The sequence below is a fragment of the Mauremys mutica genome, chromosome 18 (genome assembly GCF_020497125.1).
Source record: "Mauremys mutica isolate MM-2020 ecotype Southern chromosome 18, ASM2049712v1, whole genome shotgun sequence".
NCBI lineage: Eukaryota > Metazoa > Chordata > Testudines > Geoemydidae > Mauremys > Mauremys mutica.
The window spans coordinates 21,270,178-21,279,159 of NC_059089.1; the positions used below are offsets into that span (position 1 = coordinate 21,270,178).

Below are 8,982 nucleotides of genomic sequence, written 5' to 3' on the forward strand. Positions count from 1 at the left end.
TAGCATGACTCTGTAACTATTTCAGCGTCGCTATGTCTTTTTCCCTTTTTTGTCACACTAGTGTGGTATTGACACATCCAGACCAGAACCATACGCCATAATAAAAAGGTGGGATTTTATGTGTACGCTGGTGGTGAGAGTGCACTAATGTGAAGTGTCCGCGTCCCTTCAGCTCACAAGACTGCCTCCAAAACCAACTTTTTTTTTTCAGCCCACTTCTGCTGTAGAAGTTTTACCAGATCATTGACCCCAATATTTTATAAGAGGGGCTAGAGTCCATTTTGTGGAGGGAAGAGATGATGAGCAGAACTCCAGTCCAGATGCACTTGAAAGAAGCCAGCAGAGATGGTTACGTGGAAGGAGTCCTCAGCTTGAGGCAACACGTGTAAACTATCCCATGGACTAGACCGGGACGGCCAACCTGCGCCTGAGAAGGAGCCAGAATTTACCAATGTACATTGCCAAAGAGCCACAGTAATAAGTCAGCAGCCCCCCATCTGCCCCCCCGCCCCGCCTGCTGGTATCCCCACTGATCAGCACCTCCCCCTCCCTCCCTGTGCCTCCCACAGTGTGCAGGAGGCTAGAGAGGGAGAAACGAGGGCATGATAGGCTCAGGGGAGGGGGCGGGAAGGGGAGGAGTGGGGACAGAGCTTGGGGTTGAGCAGTGAGCACCCCCCCCCCGGCACACTGGAAAGTTGGCACCTGTAGCTCCAGCCCCAGAGTCAGTGCATGTACAAGGAGTCGCATATTAACTTCTGAAAAGCCGCGTGTGGCTCCAGAGCCATGGGCTGGCCACCCCTGGGCTAGACTCTTATTTAAGGTGAAAAGAATTCTGGCCATTCTGCTGCCCTGTCTATAGGGGAAGCAAAAGTCTCAACTGCTAAATAATCGTTGGGTTAAAGGATTACTGCATCTTCCAGCAGGCAAACAGGAGTTTGAGAACTAGCTGGAGATTAGTCTTGACCGTTTGCAACAAAAAAGCCTAGTAGCCAAAAATAGGCAAACATCTGCCATAAAACAAGACTCATCTCAAACCAAATCTTGGTGGGGCAGAATGTGAGATTTTTTTTGCCTAGGGTGTTCCTTCTGACCACCTTCTCTTGTGGAGGCAAAAGTGCCCAATTCTGGCAGCCCCATTTTTGCATCGAATCTTAAACTTTCAAATAAGTAGTGCAAACTCCTTGTGTTACCCACGAGAAGGGATTTTTCAGTTAGTAGTGAAAGGCAGAGAGTTTTACCCATATTGATGATTGCCTCTGCCAAGCAACAGTGCAAGAGGGTACAGGGCACTTAGAAATTACTTTGTTCTGTTTCTTTCTGTGGATGATCTGAAGGGGAGAGGGCTGTGGAAACTGATGTTTAACACCTTAGGTGTATTAACTTCCCAGTACAAAGTGTGCACCTGCAAACGTTCCTTTAGAATTCAGCTACACCTGAGCTGGCTTTCTGGTAAATACAGTGAATCCCATGTGTAAGCATGCCACTCTTGGGAACACAGCTGCAGAACAATCTCTTGACTGAGTAGGTTTATAAGACAGTCTGCTAATAATGGAATTTTCTGAATCATCAGATTTAGTTTAGGTGTAGAGGTCCTGTCAACTTTTTCATGTAGTCCTTTTTTATTTAATAAGTGGGAGTAGTTTAACAGGCTCTCTCAATAGTCAGGTTCTTCACTAAAGCACCTAACACAGCATGGACCAGTGGAAACAACCTGATGCAGAGTGGGCCCAAATCTGAAACACTTGGTGATGTTGGCATGTGGCTTACTAGCTTCTCCACTCCTTGTTCAAATTGAAGCTGGAAGCTACATATTTTAATTTGTACCATCTAGGATGATGAGACATTTAAGGGTCAATATTTTTTCCTGCATAAATATAGGGTTCAAGCTGGGCTGTTAAGCCAGCCTTACTCCTCCTGTGTTTGTTTTCTCATTGCAGTCACTCATAGTACGGAAACAAGGGAGCACTATGTCCCTAGTCAGATTCCCCCCACTTTGGAATTGCTGTATGTATCAGTAACACCATGTCACAAGAATCCTGTGAGATTCTGTTCCTATAAGGTGCTATTCACACAGTCTAATGTAATTTCTTAAGGTTCTTGAAATAAAATTATCCTGTTTTTTGTGCTATGGATAGTAACATCCACTCTTGATTAAAAGACTTGTCATGTTCCTATCGCATTCTACCTGCTAAACCTACACTATTGAACGCTATTCCAAAATGTTGAGTCAATATCTTTTAACTCATTACGGTAAATACCTAGTAGGAGAGAGATCACTTGATCATTGCCTGTAAGTTTCGCACCCTCTGGGGCACCTGGCATTGGCCACTGTCGGTAGACAGATACTGGGCTAGATGGACCTTTGGTCTGACCCAGTACGGCCGTTCTTATGTTCTTAGAGTTTCAAGATGGCTGATTCAGCCAGCGTGTACGGCTTGCTTGCTGATTGTTTGCACGCGAGGGGATTCACATGCAACAAGCAGTTTCTCCAGCAAGGGCTTCTGTTTAGCTCAGTGGGATTCTGCCTGGGAATAAAGTGTGTAACTATAGGACCTACCCCTGATTTTATAACTGTAGCTTCTGTTTGTTCTTAGCTCTTTGGCATGTAGTAAGTCGCTCGTGAACTGATTGCTAAGAGTTTGAGCACTAAAATCCCTGCTAGTCAATGGGAACTGCAGATGCTCAACGCCTCTGAAAGTTAGGTTGTGGTAGGTTCCCTGTCTGTGAAATAGGGAACATGTGCCCTACCCACCTGTCTTGTGATGAACTCAGAAGGAAAGCACTGTAGAAATGAGAGTATTAAGCCCCAACCTTCTAATAAAAATAGCTTCTGACCCAGCCCAGTGCTACCATCCCTGCCTGAGGGGCTAAACTAAGTAATAAAAGGGATAACTTCCACCTCCCTGGAGTGTAGTCTCTGAGACAGAGTTCAGATGTTCACTTTTACAGGCTCCAGCTAGGCAGGTGTTAGTTATGATGATCCCTGCTCCAAAGAGCTTGCAGTCTAAGCATAAGATGCAGGGGCGACTCTAGAAATTCTGCCACCCCAAGCACGGCAGGCAGGCTGCCTTCCGCGGCTTGCCTGCGGACGGTCCGCTGGTCTTGCGGCTTCGGCGGGCCTCCCGCAGGCATGCCACGGGACTATCTCATCTTATCAGGGGCATGCTGGGGCCTGGAGCCGCTCCTGATAAGATGAGATAGTTACAGAAAGATGGGGGTATACAAGGAAACAATGAGAGAATACATATAGGACTTGGGACTGAACAAGCAGCATTCAGGATCTCAGCCAAGTCAGGATGTTGTCAGACAAGCCTCTGCGGCAAATTTTCTCCCTCCCCAGCATTGTAGAGCATACTGTCCACCTGGCTACTGCCCTTCTCTGTGCACAGAGCATTTCAGAAGGGCTGTGTGTCCATTTTCAGCATCTGACCTAGTTGGACTAGGAATGGCTGTAGTGACATGTCACGTCCAAATCAGCATTATGACATGATGGTGCATCACAATGTAATAAATGCTGCGTTGTGCGGATCCTGAAAGTTGTTTTGAGAATTTGTGAATTCCCCACAGGTCCTGTGGGGCACAGAGTTGTGCTCTTGGAAATACAAGGCTGTATGTGTGTCATCATAGCCATGATTTCTGAAACCAAAACAAAAATGGTTTCTTCCTTAGTTTTTCATTAAAACTCCTGGGTTTTGTCATCCTAGCCAGCCTGATTTAGAATGAGCTCGACTCCTCCATGAATTATCTAATCTCTAGTAAATTATTAAACTATATGTAGGATACTGGAGTTTTCCAATGGGGTTTAGGTCTTTTAAAAATATTTCAGATTTTCAACCACTTTTATTATTTGTATTATGGTCGTGCCCATCAGGTGCTATGCAAACATGAACAAGAGAGAAAATAGTCGAATACCTAGCAAATGCTGATTGCAAGTTATGAGCAATGTGAATATCCTCTATTGTGTACCAGGACTTCATCTACCTAGAAAATGATTTTTACAATTATTTTTTCCCCATTTTTTTTTAAACCATCACACACATCCAGACACTGTATCATAGTATGACAATATAGTTACATGTGGTGGGTGAGTAATATCGCACTATAAAAATGGAGTCATTTCTTTGATGCAAAGTCTCATTTTTCATTGTTAAAATGGGATTAATATATCATTAACATTTATTTCTGTTTTCAAACCGTGGACATGATAATGCATAAAACCCACGCTTGACAGAACTGAAAATCAGCAGGAGAAAATGGCCTTGCTGAGCTAATTTACTCTGCGGTTTTACTTGTGGTGTTTATATGATACTTTGACTTTATTGCTGCATTTCACAAATGATCTTTTTAGTGGTGATATGGGATTATGCTGAACCAAACAGCCTTGCCGATTGCAATGGCTATTGTCCTCTACTGGCCTATGACAGAGCAAAAAAAAAAAAAAAACTTGGTTAGATGCCACGAAGTAAGTGGCAATGCCTTAACCATATGCGTGTTGTAAAGGTCACTAGGACCTCTTCCATCCTTATCAAGGGGAGTGCTAACCTTCTCTCCTTTCATACAACACAAAAATAAAACACAAGCCCTAAGCTTTTAAATAGCTGGAATATTAAAACTTTATACGTTATGGTGACTTCAGAAATACAGTCTAAAAGCAATTAAATAGCATGAAGAATCAAATAGTCATATTTTAGCTGATTCATAAAACTAATATGTATTGACTAACCTGGGATTGTCCTTTGGTAATGTGATTCAGAAGCCAAATAATTCGATGAAGCCACTAAAACTTGGCTGTTGCCTGTCTCTCTTTCTCTAATATATTCATCGATTTTAGCCAATCAGCACACAGGAGTCAGATGATTCGGATACAACGGGGAGCTGAATTTTAGCTCTTAAAAATACGATAGGATCCCGCTTTCGGCTGTGAAGATCCTCCCAAGGGGCTACTAGTTGGACGGGCCTGAAAAAGCCCCTCGCACGCCAACAACCCGTAACATCCTAGCCGAATCAGCGGTCTCCAAACAGCAGATACATTTACTGGCCATTTTGAATGTGGCAGCTACAATTCCCAGCCCCTATCCGCCTCACCCACAATGGCGGCCGCAGCGGGGCGGGGCAGAGCCTGAGTTACAGGTTCGAATCCCAACTGGGACAAAAAGTTCATGGTTTTACAAAGACTTTTTTTTTTAAATAAAAGCCCCACAGCAGCACAGGAGCTCTGTGAAAGAGCTCTCTCTTTCACCAACAGAAGCTAGGGTGACTCAAGTGTGAAAAATCGGGCCAGGCGGTGGGAGGTAATAGGCGCCTATAGAAGAAAAAGCCCCAAATATTGGGACTGTCCCTATAAAATAGGGACAGCTGGTCACCCTAAGAGACGCTGGTCCAAGAAAAGCGATTAACTACCCCACTTTGGCTCTCTAAAAACTTTTTAGAACGTTTACACTTTTTTCTATTTAATTATTTTTTCAATGTTGATTTTTGTTTTTAAGAAAACTCATGTAAAAACCCACATTTTTACTGTAGTTGTTTTTTCATTTCAGGACTTTAGGCAAGTCTGGCAATTTAGCATTCTCGGGACCCCAAAGGGGCAGAGAGCAGTGGCACAATCAGGCTTCAAGGACCCCCAAGGGGGCAGAGACTGGGGTTATAGAGAACTTAGGTTTCCCTGAGCCCCACCTGTAACACTGATGTCAGTGGAGTTGTTCATACTTTGCTCCAGCATGAGGGTGATTCAGTCAGGCCCATGGGGTGTCTTAATCCCTGTAAGCCTTCTGTGTGTCACACCTCTCTGGTCCTGAGACATTGAACTGGGGAGCTGGGGAGAGATTGGGCTGGTCTGTATATTGCCATATATGAGCACAGTGCCCAAAGAATGCAGGAGGCCCTCAAGAAGTTCCTTGCATTGCATCTGCAGGGCTGGAGTAGCTGGTTGAAACCTGTGAGACAACAATGATTTTAAAATTTTGCATGAAAAATTATCAGCATTTTTCAACTTGCTGTATTTGAACAGCACTGAGCCAGATACTAGGGCTGATATAAGGAACTGACCCTCCGTCCCTGATCCAGTGACCCCCAAACTATGGAAAAGGTCCAGTTTCCAGCTCAGCGTCCCAGCTGAGATTCAGCTCTGTCTTTACCAGAGTTTTCTTTAGGGCACCTCTGGGCCTGTAAGGCCTTCTGTAATGAAACAAGTGCAGTGGGGTGAGTGCACAGGATGGTGTCACAGACAAGGGGGCTGGTATAGTTATTAATTATTTTGCAGCTCTCTGGGTGCTCCACAGAAGGCTTAGAAAGACACAGCTCTTGCCTCAGGGAGTTTACAATCTCAATTTCAGTTGTGACTCAGGCGAGAGAGAGACCATAGGAAGGGTATGGGATGGGATGAGGATAAAAGGCATATGAGTGTGTTCCTTCTTTGCCTTTGGAGACACAAATTGATATAAAAGGCATCCTGCAATCCTGGGATTTTACCTGCTTGGGTGGCATTTTGTAGGTCTAAAAAGCTCGAGGCCCATGAATGAACTGTTGAGACGTGGGTGTGGTTTGGGGTTTAGCATTTTGAATTCTGAATCCCATGTGAATTCTTCCTAATCCCCGTGAAATCCCCCAGAGTTTAGTTCTGTCTCCATTACAGTAGGCAGATTCTGAATGGAGCAAACCCCGAACAATTTCCTTAGTCTCAAAAACATGGAGTGCAGAATTTTGGGGCGGGGAGTCTGTGTCCTCTAAAGGTCAGTACAAAGGACTGGGGTCAGGTGCAAATCCTCAGCTGGTGTAAATTGTCATCATTCTATTGGCAATTTACACCATTTGAGGCTCTTCATCCTGGTATCTATCCCTGGTTCTGCCAGGGACTCTTTTGTGCGTGACCCGAGGCGAGTACTAATCTCTTTGTGGCTCATTTCATCTGTCGGTAAAATGAATACAATAACGCAGACCTCCCGGAGGTTAATTAACTAACATCTTTGAGATTCACTGGTGATAGTGCCATGTTTCATTATTTTATTTCTTCTTTTATGTTTTGAACACATCCAAATAGACGCTTTAGAAAGTTCAATGAAAAATTAGTGTCTAAGAGCAGCTGCAAATTCAGTGTTTACAATCAACAAATATTTCAGGTGCAAACAAGCAACATGCTGGTTTTTGTGCCTGCAGCATTCACAATAAACTAGCGTTCCAGCTGCCCCAGACTGAGACCCATTCACTGGGGGATTTGACGGAGAAGGGGAAATTAGTGCCATGTGATAAATTATGTCTCTGGTTGGGGATGAGCTCTAAGAAGGATTTACCCGGAAAACCGTCTAATCTGTGCTCGGTTTATCCATCTTTCTGGGTATCCCAAAGGTTTAAGTGAGAACATGAATGTACCATGAACTTGTTAATCAAATTTTTCTCAATCAGGGGAGGAATGCAGTTTGCTGATTCCAATTGTCCAGTGCTGATAAATCTCTGTAAATTACATCAGGGCTAATGACGTGATGAGGGACATTTATGCTAATCCCAAAGGTGGCATCAGCGCCAAAAACACGCTCTAAAAGAATGGGCTCCAAAGGAAATGAAAGCAAGAAGCCAAGGCAAATCAGCAATGGAAGCACCTCAAATTGTGACCTCATGAGCGGAGCAGCGTCACACTTTGGTCATTGCTTGTGTAAGAAACAGGGAGACGAGGCAAATTTCCTGGCCAAATTTCTGCTCCATAAGGTGTTAGATGCTCAGTGACAACTTAAATATCAGGACTGTTGACGCTTCCATTCTTCCTCTGAGAAGGGAGTGGAAGGGTCACTCAGATCAGCACAATTTACCGTGAGTGGCATTTCATTTTGGTGACCTAAGTGGGTGGTGTTTGGAGATGACACCGCTTATCTCAACCCTAATTGAGAAGCAGCTATGGCCGAAGAGTCCAGCAGCAGCCCTGGGTACATGCAAGCCCCACCAAGAGGGAGCCAGGTTCCAGGAGTCCAGTTGAACCACTTGCCACCATGATCATATTAGGAATGTCTGCACCATCTACTGCAGTGGTTCCCAAACTTTTTGCCTGCATGACCCCAATTCTGAGACTTATTGATTCCTGTGACCCCATAACTACATGACTAGACTCACTACTGGAGACTGAAACTCATGCGGCACCTGCATGGGCCCAAACAGAAATACGTGCTCCACAAAATGGCATCTTCCAGGCAGCGTGACCTTGCACGTATGGTGCACACGAGGTCACGCTGCACGGAGGATGCCATTTTGTAGAGCGGGTCTGGATGCGTTAGGATTTGGTTTGTATATTCATCTGCTGAGGGTGCAGCCCAACTTGGGGGCACGGCGCATGGTTTGGGAACCGCTGATCTTCTGTGAGCGATGTCTCTTTCTGGTGATTCACATGGGTGGAGCTATTGCTATGGGTAGGAGCTTATGAGCTTTAAAAGACTGCAAGTGGTCAAGACTTTGTGCTGCTGGAAGTGTCAACCTTTGGTGAGCTATAAGACCAATGTGTCAAGGTGTGAGTTCAGTCCTGTCTGAAAGAGAAGAGTCCTGCCTATTGAATCAGTGGCCTGGTTTTCCACGGCACCTTTGGATTTCCAGGTTGGGAGCCTCTCATCCAGGGCCGGCTCCAGGCACCAGCCCAGCCCACGGCACATCCGGCTCTTCGGCGGTGGGTTCCTCACTCCCTCTCGGAGTGAATGACCTGCCGCCGAAGACTGAAGCAGCGATGGTAGAGCTCCCGCAGATCGCGATCACAGCTTCTTTTTTTTTTGCTGCTTGGGGCAGCAAAAACCTTGGAGCCGACGCTGCTCTCATCCAAAATACCTGGCCTACCTTATGAAACTGGACAAGTTCATGGAATTGGATGGTTTGGTTGAAGGTTGGTGCACATTTACACTAGCTGAATATCTGGCTCTAAATCGGTGTCACTCCATCAGCTCAACAGGGTTATGCTGATTTGTATCAGCTGACGCCAGATCTTCTTTCATACAATTGGTCTCTCAACTCCGA

The 8,982-nt window shown here is 45.1% G+C and overlaps 1 non-coding gene across 1 annotated transcript; it reads right to left on the reverse strand.

Annotated features, from left to right (window-relative positions):
• Nucleotides 1-4,436: 4,436 nt before the first annotated feature.
• Nucleotides 4,437-4,564, reverse strand: LOC123352745. The gene has a single exon (XR_006574277.1). It is a non-coding gene; the product is annotated as a U6atac minor spliceosomal RNA (small nuclear RNA).
• Between the last annotated feature and the right edge of the window lie 4,418 nt (nt 4,565-8,982).